This window comes from Phascolarctos cinereus, unplaced genomic scaffold, assembly GCF_003287225.1.
Source record: "Phascolarctos cinereus isolate Bilbo 61053 unplaced genomic scaffold, phaCin_HiC Scaffold_4;HRSCAF=312, whole genome shotgun sequence".
In the NCBI taxonomy this organism is placed as follows: Eukaryota; Metazoa; Chordata; class Mammalia; order Diprotodontia; family Phascolarctidae; genus Phascolarctos; species Phascolarctos cinereus.
The window spans coordinates 659,993,200-660,009,148 of NW_027555847.1; the positions used below are offsets into that span (position 1 = coordinate 659,993,200).

Sequence of the window (15,949 nt, forward strand, 5' to 3'; positions counted from 1 at the left end):
CTCTCTGCTCAAGTGTGGCCCTCAGAATGAATCGATTCCAATTGAATCCAATGATTGAATTCAGCCAAAGGGCTGCACTTGAGGACCTAGAGGGTCACATGTGGCCTCAAAGCCACAGTTTCCCCACCCCTGGTGTAAGGAGACCAAAGTAGATAGATATACAAAGAGCTTACTGACCAACTTAGATTTAAAAAATAAATGGACAGCAATTAGAAATAAGACCAGGTAACAAAAAGTGAACAGAAAAGTATGATATAGTCTTATAAAAAACAGGAATGCTAAAGCTCAGAATAAACTGAAGCTGGCAAGGAAAACTTGGGACAACAAAAAAGTGTTGTTTTGTATTGGATTTCCCCCCCTATAATGGGGGGAAAAAAGAACGAAGAAGGGATAAGACCTTTGTGTGGGATGGATGTGACAATGAGGACCGAAAATAGAGAGAAGTCAGAGCTGTTCAATTCATCTAAGTTTCTGCTTCCCTTTCCAAGAAAAATGACCTTTGTACTGGAAATGACAAAACAAAGATGACTAATAGGCGGTTGATATACAAGAAAGCAGTAAGAGAACACTTTGCCATCCTTTAAAAAACAAATCTTATTTTTTCCAATTACATGTAAAAGAATTTTAACATTCAGTTTTTAAAATTGTGAGTTCCAAATTCCTTCCCTCTCTCCCTTATTGTGAAGGCAAGCAATTTGATATAGGTTATACACGTCACTTTGCTGCCCTTGATAAATTCAAGTCAGTTGGGCTGGATAAAATAAATGCTTGGGGCCTGAAAGAACTGCTGGACTTGACTGCTGAAACCCTGACATTGGTATTTTAAAGATCATAGCAAACAGGAAAGGTGCCACAAGACTGGGGAAGGGCAAATGCTGTCCTCATTTTCAGCAAAGGAAAGAGAATAGAGTTACTAATTATAGCCCAGGGAACTTGATTTCAATTCTTGGGAAAATTCTAGAATAGGCCATTAAAGAGATTATCAGCAAATATCCAGGAAGTGAAGTGGTCACTACAAAGAACCAGCCTAGCTTCATCAAGAACGGGTAGTGCCAGACTAACCTCATTGCCTTCTTTAGACAGTATTACTAAATGAGTAGATATGGGGAATTCTGTGGATGTGGTTTGCCTAGAATTTAGTAAAGCTTTTGATTAAGTATCCCACATAACTCTTGGGCAGAAGGGAGATGTGGATAAGATGATAATACAATCTAATGAGCTCATAACTGATTGAATGGCTGGACTCAAAGAGTAGTTATTAATGACTCAATGTCAATGTGAGTAGAGGTCTCCACTGGAGTAACTCTGGGATCTATGCTTGACCCTCTATTGTTGAACTTTTTTTTTTTTTGCTTTTTGATGAGGCAATTAGGGTGAAGTGACTTGCCCAGAATCCCACAGCTAGTAAGTGTAAAGTGTCTGAGGCCAGATTTGAACTCAGGTCCTCCTGACTGCAAGGCTGGAGCTCTATCCACTGTGCCACCTAGCTGCCCTGAACTTTTTTTTTAATCAATGACTTTGATAAAGGCAGCATAGTGTATGACAGAGTCAAGATCCAAAAAAATCTTAATAGATTATAACCAGACAGGAGATAATATAATGAACTCCAAAAGGGACAAATATAAAGATTTGCATTTGGGTACCAGCCAATCAGCTTCACAAGTATGAGATGACAGAGGCATGATTAGACAGCTGTTGTCTGAAAAAGATCTGGGGGTTTAAGTGGACTGGAAGCTCAATATGCTTCAGCAGTATGATGTGGCTCACCCTTAGGAATATTCATAAATAGCACCACTTTTCCTCCCATGGTTCTTTCCATGGTAGCAGTCACAGTGCTGCCATATATCTTTATCAAGGTATATAAAAAATACAGACATAGATGTAGATGTTTATACACTCTTGTGTACAGGTCCTGAAATGTTTGTACATTCTGTCAAATGTGGTGGATGAATGAATTCATTCATAATGGATGCCATGGATGGCAACTTTTAAAAATAATCCTGTTTTGGTCTATTTGTTGGATTTGTATTATCAGACTTAAAAAGGACTTTTCAAAATTCCACTCTAAGCATGCCCTTCTCTTTTTCAAAATAATTTGAAACAAAAGTATTATTTTTGCCATCTGTTTCATTATTCAGTAGCATTTCTGCAGTTTACATTCTGTAGTGTAGCTTCTCTGGCTCCTTTGAAGATTCAATCGAATTGCTACAATACCTGGGATATCTTTCCCAATCCCTGCTGCTGATAGTGCCTTCCCTGTGAGATTGACTTCATTCACACTGTGTATATCTTATATGTACATTTTTATTTACATGTGGTATCCTTTGCCTGGAAAAGAGCTCATTATTCATCCTCACCATGACCTCTAATCCTTTGACCCTTCAGTTCTTTTTCATGCCATCACTTCCACACTAGCTATACTCTCCTTTCTTCCCTATCTTCATTTCTTGGTGAATCAGTACCTTGTCCCATTATCCTATTGCTGATTATGCCTTAGCCTTGGATCACTCCCATAATCTGCTGCCTTCATTCCTTCTCTACTGCTGAATGAAGCTGGAAAAAATCACAAAATCATGTGGGTCCTGACTGGGTCCACTACAAATTCATGGTACATAATCTCAACTGGGTCCTCACTGTGACAAAGCAATCCTCCTCAACTCACATCCCATAGAGAAGATGCCTTCTGCCATTGTCTCCCACTTCACTCCTGTTTCACATAAAGAACCGGCCCTTTTCCTGATCAACGTGCATAACTGATCCCATTCATCTGTCTTCTCCAGCTGATAGCCTCCTCCACCATCTCCTCAATCTCTCCCTGTCAACTGGCTGCCTACAAATACACCCATATCTCGCCAGTTTCAAGAAACTCTCCCTTGACTTGTCCATCCTTGCTCACTATCATCCATCTTTCCTCACTTCAGTGGTTAAACTCCATGGGAAAGCTATTTACAATCTATGCCTCCATTCTTTGCTCTCTTTCTTCCCTTTCCTCTCTACAGTATGACTTCCATCTTCATTATTCAACTGAAACTGCTCTTTCCAAAGTTACCAATGATTCTCAAATGCCAAATCTCACAACCTTTTACTCAGTCCTCATCTTTATTGAGCACTCTGCAGCCTTTGACATTGTTTATCACCCTCTCCTCCTTGGCACTCTCTTCCAGGTTTCCCTGACATTGCTTTCTCCTGGCTCTCCTACTACCTACCTTACTGCCACTGAGTCTCCTTTGCTTGCTCTTCATTCAGGTCATGCCTGCTAACCATGGGTGTCCCCCATGGCTCTATCCTGGGTCCTCTTCTCTTCCCCTTCCACACTGTTTTACTGGGTGATTTAATTAGCTCCATGGATAAAATCGCCATCTCTGCTGATGATTCTCCACTTTGCTTATCCATCTCTGACACTCATCTTCAACTGCCTCTTAAACCAGATATTGCACAGACATCTTAAACTCAACATGTCCAAAACTGATTCCATTATCTCTCCCCCAAGTCCTCCCCATTTCTGAACTTCCTTCTTACTGTCAAAGACACCACCAACCTCCCAGTCACCCAGACTCAAAACTAGTGTTTCCAGATTTCCAAAATATATTAACCTTTGGGGTCCTAGAATGAGAAATCAGGATTTCCTGGAATTCTTGGAAATTCCCCAAACCAAAATTATTCTGAATTTTTTTACAATATTTTCATTTATATGTATTAAAAATAATAATGAGTGACCCTGATAATAAACAACGAATCATTTTTTTCTGTGATATGGTTATACTAAAAGTTTAAGATATTTTTGATAAAAAAGATATAATAAATCTATGATTTATTATTATTACAAACCTATAAATATAATGTAACAATGATTTAAAACATATCTGGCAACAATTTCCTTTATTTTACTTAAAATACTTTCCACACATTTCATGCTCTTGATTCTTTATTATAGATATATAAAATCTTGTTTATAAGAAATATTATAGATATATAAAAATTAATTTGATAGGAAATATTAAGTGTGTTAGTATTTACCATAGTCTATAGTGAATATTCAAACAGTGGATAATGTAAGTGAACATTATTGAGTAGTATTTGAATAATGTACCATTCAGATTTCCTAGCAAGGTTAACAGCACTACACAGACTCATGTATTGAAAATACCAACTTAAGGACTTATTTTACTTCCAAAATTTATTTATTGGAATTCCATTCATAAGATTTGTATAAAGTATACCATGTATGGGGGCAGCCAGGTGGCACAGTGGATGGAGCACTGAGCTTAGAATCAAGAAGACTACTCTCCCTGAACTCAAATCTGGCCTGAGGCACTTACTAGTTGTGTGACCCTGGGCAAGTCACTTAACCCTGTTTGCCTCAGTTTCCTCATCTGTAAAATGAGCTGGAGAAGAAAATGGTAAACCACTCCAGTATCTTTGCCAAGAAAATCCCAAATGGGGTTATGAAGAGTCAGACACGACTGAAATGACTCAACAACAAATACTAAGCATATAAACTTATTAATATTTACTCTATTGGGAAGAATGATTCACTGTTAACAGCCGACTGGGACACGAACACATATTTATAACATGACAATAGCTACAAGCAAGGCTGATTAGATTGTAGCTGCTTCTCTTCTGCTTGAGCCTGTCCTGGTTTCCAGAAATGTCCACCTTAACCTTCAACTCTACAGCGTTTCCAGCTTTTGCTTTTGACTTGAGGTCGGTGGATTCCTTTGAACCAGTAATGTCTCTATGTTGATTGTTAACCTTTCATTCTGGCAGGAAATTTTACTTTCCCTCTATTTGGAAACTGGTTTTTATTATTTTTTTCTCGACATTTAGAAAAACATAAATTTCTTGAGAAATACCAGGAAGGAATTCCTAGCATGGAAACATTACTCGAAAATTCAGTGTTATCCTGGGCTTCTCACTGTCTCTCTCACCTCCCATATCCAATCTGTTGCCCTGTCCTGATAATTCTACCTTTACACTGTGTCTCACACAGGCCCCCTCTTCTCCCTTGACATTGCTACCACCCTGGTAGGGGCCCTCATCCTGTCATGCCTGGACTATTGAAAGAATCTGCTGGCTGGTTTCCTTGCCTCCGGTCTCTCCCGCTCCAGTCCATCCTACTCTCAGCTATCAAATTAATCTTTGTAAAGCACAGCTCTGATGCTGTCACCCTCCCCTCCCCCACCCTCATTCAATAAACTTCAGTGGCTCCCTATCATTTCCAGGATCAGATATAAAATCCATTCTTTGACATTCCAAGCCCTTTCGAACCTGCCCTCCCCCCACCTTAATGTGGCATACTACTGCTCCAACCCCATATTCTCTGCAATCCAGTGACATTGGCTTCCTCATCATTTCTCCAACAAGACACTCCATCTCTTAACTCCAGGCAATTTTGCTGGCTGCCCCCCATACTGGGAATTCTCTGCCTCCTCATTTCTGTTTCCTGGTTGCCTCGGCTTCTTTCAAAGTTTTAGCTAAAATTCCACCTTCTACAAGAAGCCTTTCCCAGTCCCCCTTAATGCTTGTGACTTCCCTTGATTGGTTTTTTTTTATCCTGTGTTACAGCTTGTTTGCACACAGTTATTTGCATTTTCTCTCCTCCACTAGACTGCCAGCTCCCTGAGGGCAGGGACTATCTTTTGCCTTTCTTTGCACCCCCAGTGCTTAGCATAGTGCCTGACACCAAATAGGTAGGTGCTTAAGAAATGTTTACTGACTGACTCTTGCTTTAGTAGCCATCAGACACACAAGAACTGGCCTCAGAGCTAGGAAGACTTGGATTCAAATCCTGTCTCTGACACATATTGACCAAGTGACCCTGGGAAAGTCACTTAACTCTGTTTCAGTTTTCCTCATCTGTTAAATGAGCTGGAGAAGGAAATGGCAAACCATTCCAGTATCTTTGCCAAGAAAACCCCAAACAGAGTCACGAGGGTCAGACATGACTGAAATGGCAATAACAACAACGATAACAAAAAAGCAGGTACAGAGTGAAAATTCATTTTAGGCAGAGATGCTAGCTGATCTCAAGAGGTCTATGGAGGCGAGCCTGTCTACACAGGCTCCCCTCCCCAACAATCATCTTCATTCACAAGCAGAGCACCACCCTCCATCCCCTGAATGAGCCCCACCACGCCCACACCCCTCCTTCTACCAGATCCCTTTCTTAACACCTCCTCCACTGCCTTGTTTCCTTCTCCAAACACAATAGGCACTCTTTCGAAAAATTCTCCCTCCGTATCTGCGCTTTCCACATATCCTTGAAATAAGGACCAAGGCCAAATTTCTCTTCCCCTCCTTTAGAACATGTGCTCTGAGGTACTGGGCTCTTCCTTGCATGGAAGGCCATGCTCCCTACCACCCTCACCCCAACTGGGCTTTCCTGTTAATGGCATTTTCCTTTCGGGATGATAAAACACGAAGTTCTCCACCTTGCAAAGGAAGTCAACCTTCATCTTCTCAAGAGCAGCTCCCCTAATGCTGCCTAGCAAAAGGCAATGAAAATTTGATAATTCAACCCCACTTCCCACAGGCCAGTAGGTCCAGCCTTCTCTCACTTCCTTCCTTCTTCTACTTGAAGCTCTCAAATCTTTTGAATTTTGTTCATTCTTACCACAGCCCCCTAGACACACAGGGAAATCACCTGCAAGGCTAGGAAAGAAGCCCCAGCCAGGCTCTTCCATGCACCAAATATTGAGAATTGCTCCTCTGAAGATTCACAGATATCTTTTACCTACAGAATGGCTGTAAATTACTTCCTTTTAGAAGCTGCCAATGTCAGAAGGCCAATGATGGCAGATTTCAGGCAACAGAGGAATCCTCTCAATACTGAAATACAGGTGCCTGAATTTCTTCCATTTTCACAAGATCGTAGTATTTAGAGCAATATAATGTAAACTCATGGATTGTCCAAGGAGGAGGGCTTCCAGCACATTGGATGGACAAACAAGGATGAGAGCTTTGAATGGGCATCAATGGATGCTTAGCACTGCAGGGATCTCCCACAACAATGAGACCACAGACCTAAGTATCTAACCTAAGTATCCTAGCTCATGTATAGGGTCTTGTATATAAAAGGTATTTAATAAATGTTTGTTGAATTGAATCAAAGGGACTTGGCAGATCAGACAACCCAGTGGTTTTCCATTTTTTTTAAACTCAATAAGAATAAAACCCATTACATGTTGCCATAAATAACATGTTTTTATGAAAAGTAACTATATTTCCAAAACAAAAAAATTAGTAAAAAGAGTCGCATGATGTTACATATTTTTTCAAATTTCTTTAACATTTTACTTCATAAAAGACAGCTAGATTTTCATATCTGATCTGCATTCAATCTGTTGTGATATATCATTCCAGTTAAAATATATGAAGAGAATCTGACCTCACCCATATATGTAGCTGGAAAAGGATGGAGTATTTTAATAGGTAAATAATGTCTTGGTTGTTATTACAAATTTTTTTTATCTCCTTAGACCCCCCTGAAAAGGTCTTGGGGCCACCTAAGGGTCCACAGACCACACTTGAGAACCATCCTTATTCTGATGGATGATCCATCCAAATTCAATTAGTTGCTAAGTCTCCTGTTTTCTACCCTCACAGCATCTTTTTCTTTCATGCCCTTCTCTCTGCTACACAGCCTAGCCAGCCTCTACTCTAGTTCAGGCCCTCTTTATCTCTCACAGGGACTATTCCAATAGCCACTAATTGGTTTCCCTGCCTTAGGGCTCTCCCCCACTCCAATCCATTCTCCACTCAGCTGTCAAACTGATGTGCCTAAAACATAGATTGGACCACAGCACCTTCCTACTAAAATTTTTTTTAAGTTTTCTTATTGCTTCTAAGATACAATACAGAATAGTCTGGCATTTAGAGTCCTCTACAATATGGGTCCTACCTATCATTCCAATCTTATATCCAATTACTCCCCTTCATGCCAACTCAGTTCCAATGAAACTAGCCTGCTAGATGTCTCCATACATCACATTCCGACTCCTGCCTTGCCTCTGTGACTTTGTGCTTTCCCATGTCTGGAATGCATTTCCTCACCCCCACCACCATCCCATCTCCATCTAGTAGAATCTCTAGCTTCTTTCTTTCTTTTTTTTTTCTTTTAGGCAATTGGGGTTAAGTGACTTGCCCAGGGTCACACAGCTAGTAAGTGTCAAGTGTTTGGTCTGAGCCCGGATTTGAACTCAGGTCCTCCTGACTTCAGGGCTGGTGCTCTATCCACTGTGCCACCTAGCTGCCCTCTAGCTTCTTTCAAGACATAACTTAGGTACCCCTTTGGAATCAAGGCCTTTTTTAATCCTCCCAGGTATTATGATTCCCTCCCTCTTGAAATTACTTTCTGTTACTTCGACTATATTTTGTTTTTACCTTTCAGTGTATCTGTTATGTCCCCCCATATTAGAATGTAAGCTTTTTTGAGGTAAAAAAAGTCTCATTTTTGTGGTTGTATCATCAGTACCTAGCACAGTGCCTTGTACATAGACATAGGTATTAGTTGAATTGACTTGACTTGAACCTGTTCCTACCCTCTGATTTCACAGACAAGAAAACTGAGGCCCCTTGACCAAGGTCACACAAAGTTAATAAGCATCAGAGCCTGGAAATCAAATCTAGGCTCTTTGGCACCAGTTCTGGCACTATTCATCATACCATGGAACCCACAGAAACTTAGTCCTATCTGAAGAGGCAAAGGAAGAGTTGGATGGGTTCACACAAAGGTTAGTGCTCCCCAAACATGCTCTGTGCTTTCCTTGTTTTCTTTCTTAGGCTATTCCCCAAATCTGGAATATCCTTCCCCCCATCTTCTAAGGCCCAATTCAGATGCCACCTCTTCTGTGAAGCCTTCCTTTATCTTCTCCTTCACGATTTCCCTTCTCTCAGTCCAACCACTGGACAAACATTTACTGCTGTGCTAAGTTCTGGGGGTATAAAGGAAAAGTAAAAACAATTTTTAACTCTTGAAGAGTTAACAACATATATAATTTGGTTTAAAAAATCCTTCTTCCTTAGCTATCATGTAGCACACCAAACTTCTACTTCTTTTACTAGGTAACATCGTATATTATACTTGTTAATTCATTTACCTCCCCTACCAGACTGTAAGATCCAGGAGATTAGGCACTTAGTCTTATACATATTTTGTATCTTATTCAGAATCCAGCATAATGCTCTGTATGCAGTTGATGTTCAATAAAGATTTGTTGAATGAATGGTTAGGAGTTCTTGGGACTATGAAAGTTTGAATTTCTTAGCGCCTCCACTCTACTCATCTCATTACTACTCAAAGCCACTTAGGTCAACAGAACAGTGTCTTCTCATCCTTGCACTATTTACGATACCATTTATGTTGGGAAGGTTAGCAGAATATTCTCTTTTAGCTCCCACTTCTGCCTAACCACCTGTACAGGCATCTGTTTATCTAGACCTATTTGTCTCTCTTGACTGATTATAACCTCCTAGAAAGTAAGAATGTTTTCATTTTTTTGCATCCTAGCACCTAGCCTGGCATAGATTTTGCACTTAATCAATGACTATTGATTGGCTACTCCCAACTACATTATATATACCAATATAAGTGTAATAGGGGTTTGGACCATCCAAAGACGGAAACTGGAGGTGCCAGCTATACCATTTATTTATTTTTTTTTTAGGCAATTGGGGTTAAGTGATTTGCCCAGGGTCACAAAGCTAGTAAGTGTCAACTATTTGGTCTGAGGCCGGATTTGAACTCAAGTCCTCCTGACTTCAAGGCTGGTGCTCTATCCACTGAGCCACCTAGCTGCCCCCTAGCCTAGACCATTTAAAATGAAAGCACCCATGTCAGAGACACCAGGGATCTGCTTCTGAGTGACAGAAGACCTGGTGTCTTCCACTTGACTGCCTCCATTTGGGCATGCTCTAAACTCTGTTACATATGTACACACACACACACACACACACACACACATACACAATCACACACAAGTTCTTCCCTTCCTCTGCTACCAAAGAGAGACCAATAGAGTGGACCCTACTTTTCAAAATTCTGCCAAGCAGACAAATGAAAATCAGAAAATAGAATCTTCAAGCTATACCAATAATATATTTGAAGTTCATTTTTGAGACTTACAGTTGCAATGGGGGCCTTCATCTATCTACTAATCTACCAGAAGTCTCTCTCTACTAAAAGCAGAGCAATTAATATAATTTTACCTTGATGATGATACCATATTTCAGAATATAGAAGAAGCAATAAGAGGAATGACAATTTTGGGCCTGATTCTGACCAATAAGGAGGTGGCTAGTAAAGTAGAAATAGTGAAAGAGAGAAAGTGATCATGCTATCTTAAGGTTCCTCATACATGAAGAAGACAATCGTGGTTATATTACTGTAAAGTCAAGACTTTGGGAGAAAGATTTTCAGGAATTCAGAGAAAAGATAGGTAAGTTTCATAACAAGAGGCTATAAAGGGAAATTGGCTCAAGAAGATTGGGGGAATCTCAAGGATGAATTGTAATTATGAAGTTGGAAATAATTCCATTGAGGAAGAAAAGAAGGAACTGAGGTGAATACATACAGTACAAGGAAGGACATGTACTTAAGATGGAATTTTCAAGAGCAGCTTAGCTCTAATGAAAAAGAATGACACAGTTCTGTAAGGTTAATATCCGTAATGCTAAAGTTTGAGGGGGTGTTTTTTGAGAAATAAACAACAAAAAAGGGCCTTCCAGCTACTTCAAGGACAATAGGAAGAGCAAAGAAGAGCCAGAACCACTGTTTAGGGTGATGAAGTCATGCTAGCTGATTACAGGGAGTGGGGGAAAGGGAAAGTCACGATAACTGATTGTGGGGTGGTGACAGTAAGATCATTGATGACAGGCTGATGGAAGTCACAATAACTGATGACAGAAAAGGCAGCTAAGCTCCTCTCTTGTTTTTGTATTCTCAAGAGAGGATAATGATAAGGACAGAGCAAAAATGTTTAACAGAAACCAGACTTAAGAAAAGTGAGGAGATGGGAAAATAGCATCATGTTACCCTCAAAGAGTTCAACCAATCATGGATGAATTGCATCTCTTGGTGCTGAATGAACTTGCTGATGTGATTACCGAATTTCAATCAGTGGTTTTGAAGAATCATAGAAAATAGGAAATGTATCATGAGACTGAAGATGGATAAACACCATGCCAATTAAAAAAAAAAGAAAGGAAAAAGATGGATGCTTTAAGGCTGGTGAGGTTGATTTCAATTCCTGGAAAAATTCTAGAACTAGATTCTAGATAGAATTCTAGATAAAAGGGCTATCTATTTTGAACTCCAATCCCACTTTTCCAGATTCCCGCAAGACACAGCCACCTGAATGTCCTTATCACTGGCACCTCAAATTCAATATATTCAAAATGAAATTCATCATATCCTTTCATAACCCTGCCCTTTTCACTTAAAAATTTTTTTTTAATTTTTCCCCAGTTACATGTAAAGACAATTTAAACATTCATTTTTTAAAAAAATTTGAGTTGCAATTTTTTTCTCTCTCTCCCTCACCTACTCCCTCCCTGAGATGGTAAGCAATTTGACATAGGTTATACATGTTCAATCATGCAAAACATATCACCGTACTAGTTGTTTCTTTTAACTTTCCTTTCTTTGTTGAATGACCCCTATGACTCAGGTGAAAAACCTTGGAGTTACCTTCGACTCTATTCTCTCCTCCATCATCCCCATGTAACCAGCCGTGTTGTTGTTCATTCATTTCAGTCATGTCTGACTCTCATGACTCTATTTGGAATTTTCTCAGCAAAGATACTGGAATGGTTTGCCATTTCCTTCTCCAGCTCATTGAACAGATAAGGAAACTGAGGCAAACAGGATTAAATGACTTGCCCAGGGTCACACAGCTGGTAAGTATCTGATATATAAATATATATGTATGTATGTATACACACACACACACACACACATATATATCCAACCAATTATCAAATTTTGTAGATTCTTTCTCAATAGCCTGTCATATCAATCTTGTCCAGTTCAGGCTCTCCTCACCTTATGTTTAGATAATTATCATTGCTTCCTAACTGGTGCTGGCTATTTCTTCCAGAATAGCTATAAGAATCTCTTTTTTGTTCTTCTTTTTAAACTTAATTGTTACTGATATTATCCTTACAGAATGGTATCATTCTTGTATATTAGGGCTGAGCTGTCCTTGAAGATTCCATCTTAAGTACATGTCCTTTCCTGCCTCTGATTCTCTCTTCTCTAATCCTTTCATCACACACAGATGTCAGATTATTTTCCTGATCCATAATAAGCCTGATCAAATCACACCCCTACTTAAAAATCTTAGCCGGCTCCCCTATTGCTTATAGTAGGCCAGAGTCTTTAGGTGGACCTGCCACAATTTCACACTTTGTGTCTTCGCACACTCGACTTGTCCTGCACTCTTCCTTCTCTGTGTGTTAGTGCAGGCCATTCCCTCCCCATTGCTACCACTGAAATTCTTCTCTTCCTTTGAGGCTCATATTTTCCATGAAGTCTTCCCTAACATTCCATTTGAAAGTGATCTCTCCATCCTTGCACATCTGTATATCACTTTGTCTGGTTCTTTCACTGGTCTTATGTTCTACTTTGTACCAAGGTTCATTTATTATCTTTGTTAGATCATAAACTACCTGAGGATAGGAACTCTATTTTTCTCTCTTTGTACTTCCAGCTCCTAGCATAGAATTTTGCATGGAGTAGATGCTTAACAGATATTTGATGAATCAGAGAAGGAAGTTTTATGAGCTCTAAGAAAAGCAGGAATCACTACAAGTCTGCAAGGATTTCTCAATATCACCCTAACAGACTAACCTCATTTCCTCTTATAGGTCAGAGAAACGCTACAGACACAGTATATTTGGATTTCAGCAAGGCATCTTACAAAGCTTCTAATAACATCTCTGTGGACAAGAGGTAAATTAATTGATGGCAGAGTTAAGTGAATTCAGAACCAGTTGGTAAGACTGGATGCAAAGAATGCCATGTGATGGATCAAAAGTCAACCTGGAGGGAAAACTCTAATAGATCCTGTCCTTTATTCCTGTTTTTCTCAAGAATTTTAATCAATGATTTGAATGAATGCTTAGGTGCCAATGCTTATAAATTTCTGGATGCTATGAATCTGTGGTGCTCAGGACTAAACACTATAATCCAGATATGGCATTAGCAGAGCAGAATACAGTAGGGGCATCATCTCCCTGGGTTTATATGTTATACTTTTATGTCAGAGGTTCCTTTGTGACACAAAGGCCCCAGGTATACTTTAGGAATCCTTAGTTCTCTGGCTCACTGCCCATCTCACATGAAGCCCAGGAATATCAGTCTCTGATATGTCTCCAAAGGTAGCCATTAGTTTTTCTTATAAGCATTCAGGCCTACAAGGTTCAAAATATAAAAGTTTCATTTGAAAAATAATTGAAATAGGAAAAACTTGCATCTAAGCTGAATTCTTCCCCGCCTGCAGGGCACCTTCATTACAGAAACTTGCGCAGTGTCTATGGCTCACAGTAATGCTCTAGCAAGAAGAGAAGGCAGGCTTTGTTCTTCCCCATCACCCTCCACGCTCTGCCTCCTGTACCTTGCTTTAGCTCCCAGCAGGTGAGAGTCATCTCTTATAGGCCTGGCCCACTCTCTTTCATGACTCCACCTTCTATTACTAAGCTCCCATGGATACCATCCATTATAATTCCACCTCAGATCATTTTGGGAGCTTCTCAGTTCTGCCACTCTCCAGCTGATGGCGCTTGTTGCCTTCCATAGGGGACCTGCTCTATAGCAACTGACCTACCTGAAGAGATCACTTGGAGATTCTGGTTTTGCCCAAAATAGTGCTATTCTCTCTTGTACACCTGGGTTATATACACTTAGCTATGTCCTCATATACAAAGGTGGTGTCAGGTGGTTGTGAGAATACTTCCTTCTTGGACTTTCCAGGAAAGAAATAAGGACTAATAAGAAAGGCTGGGACCTGTAGAGAAATCTTTACCCATTTCCCCACTCCCACACCACACATAAATAACTGTTAATAGTTTTCTCATTCTCTCAAAATTGTGGCTTCAGTGCTTTCACCAATTACTGGTAGGAGCTCTGTTTTTCCTTCCTTTCAGCATTGAAGGAATAGGAGACAGGAGACCTACCTTTTGTAGTTTAGTCAATGGATTATAAATAAGTTTCTATTACATACTTGCGGTTTAGCGGTTAAAAAATTACTAAGTTTGGGGGTCAAAGGGCCTCCAGTCCCTGCTTTATGAGGATTGCCCAAAGAAAATACTTAGGGTAAGATATGGCAATTGTCTCCAATTACTTGTCACAGTAATCAGCTAGGGGGCAGGGTGGCTAGAGGGCTGGATTTTGAATCAGGAAGACCAGAGTTCAAATCTTGCCTCACTAGCTTTGTGGTCCCAGGGAAGTCAATCTTCTGAGCCTCAGTTGTCTTATCTGTAAAATGGGGGCAATAATAGCATCTATCTTATATGGTTATTGTGAGGGTCAAAATGAGATAACATAGACAAAGCTCTTAGAAAACCTTAAAGTGACATAAATGCTAGATATTTATTATGATTATTATTATGTGGAAGAAAGATCAGACATTCAGATGCAAGGCTCTGGAACAATGGGTAGTAGTTGCAAAGGGTCAAATTTAGATTTGATACAAGGAAAAATTCCTAATAATTAGAGTTATGGCAAAGTGAAATAAGCTAGTTCAGGAAGCAATGGGGTCTTGCTTTTTGGAGGTCTTAAAACCAAAGCTATGCAATGTTATAGTGGCTATTCTTTTTCAGAGATGAATTGAATTAGGTAAGATTCTGAGGTCCCTTTCAGCCCTGAAATTATGTGATTCAGTGACTTCTTAAACTACCTTTTGTTTTTCCCTCCTGGTTGGCTCATGTAGAGTCCTTTTCCCCTAGCAGCCTTACATTATTGCATCATCATCAGCACCATCATCATCGATCTTCCTGGCTGACATTCACATAGTATTTTAAGAGTTGCAAAGCACTTTACATACATTATCTTATTTGAGCTTTACAATGACAGCATGAGAACGGTGCTATTATTATCCCCATTTTATAGAGGAAGAAACTGAGACTCTGAGAGATTAAGTGATGTCCACTGAGTCCTAGGTTTTAGTGGGGCACTCCTATTTTCTATTTGCCACTCCATCCCCTATCTTTCTCTGGGGTAGCTGGGTCAGGTATTTCAAATTAACATGCACTTACTCTGAGAAAGAGTTCCAAAAGAGGGGGTGGGGAGGACAAGGCCTACATGTTCCCTGGTCTGCTCCTGTCCTATGGGGGAAGAAGATTTGTGTTCCTGCTACACTTCTATTAATTAGATTATAATTAAAGTTATGATCACATTGGATTTTTTTTGGCTGCTCTGAAACCTTGCTGACTCACATTGAGTTTGCAATCTAATAAAATTCTCAATTTTTTTCCCACATGAACTTTGGCTAGCCATGCCTTCCTAACCAGTATTTGTGAAATTGATAGTTCAAACAGAATCCAACAATTATCTAAATTAAGTTTCATTTTTATGAGATTTTGCCCACTGTCCTCCTCTATTGTTGGCATAGAAAATGAGGGGAATGGACTAGATGACCTCTAAGATTTTACCCAGCTCTGAGTCTATGACACGATGATTCTGGGGGGATCAGATCTGTGAAGCAGTGTTTTGCCTATTCCTTCTCCCTCTGAGTCATCTAAAAATTTGATAAGCACACTATCAGCTAAAGAAACTGTTTTTAACCAAGTCATAATTTAAAATGTTAAATCAAACAAGGCTAACGACCTGGGACATTCCACTAGAGTTCCCCAAATGTCGATATGAACCTATTAATTACTGCACTTTGGTTCCAACTCCGTTACCTTCCAACTCACATTTCTCCCATCTTTCCAATTTGACAATAGGAAA

General features: G+C 39.8%; 1 protein-coding gene across 1 annotated transcript in view; it reads right to left on the bottom strand.

The window, feature by feature from the left end:
- CACNA1A (calcium voltage-gated channel subunit alpha1 A) overlaps nucleotides 1-15,949 on the bottom strand; it is a 251,744-nt gene that overhangs the window by 169,512 nt on the left and 66,283 nt on the right.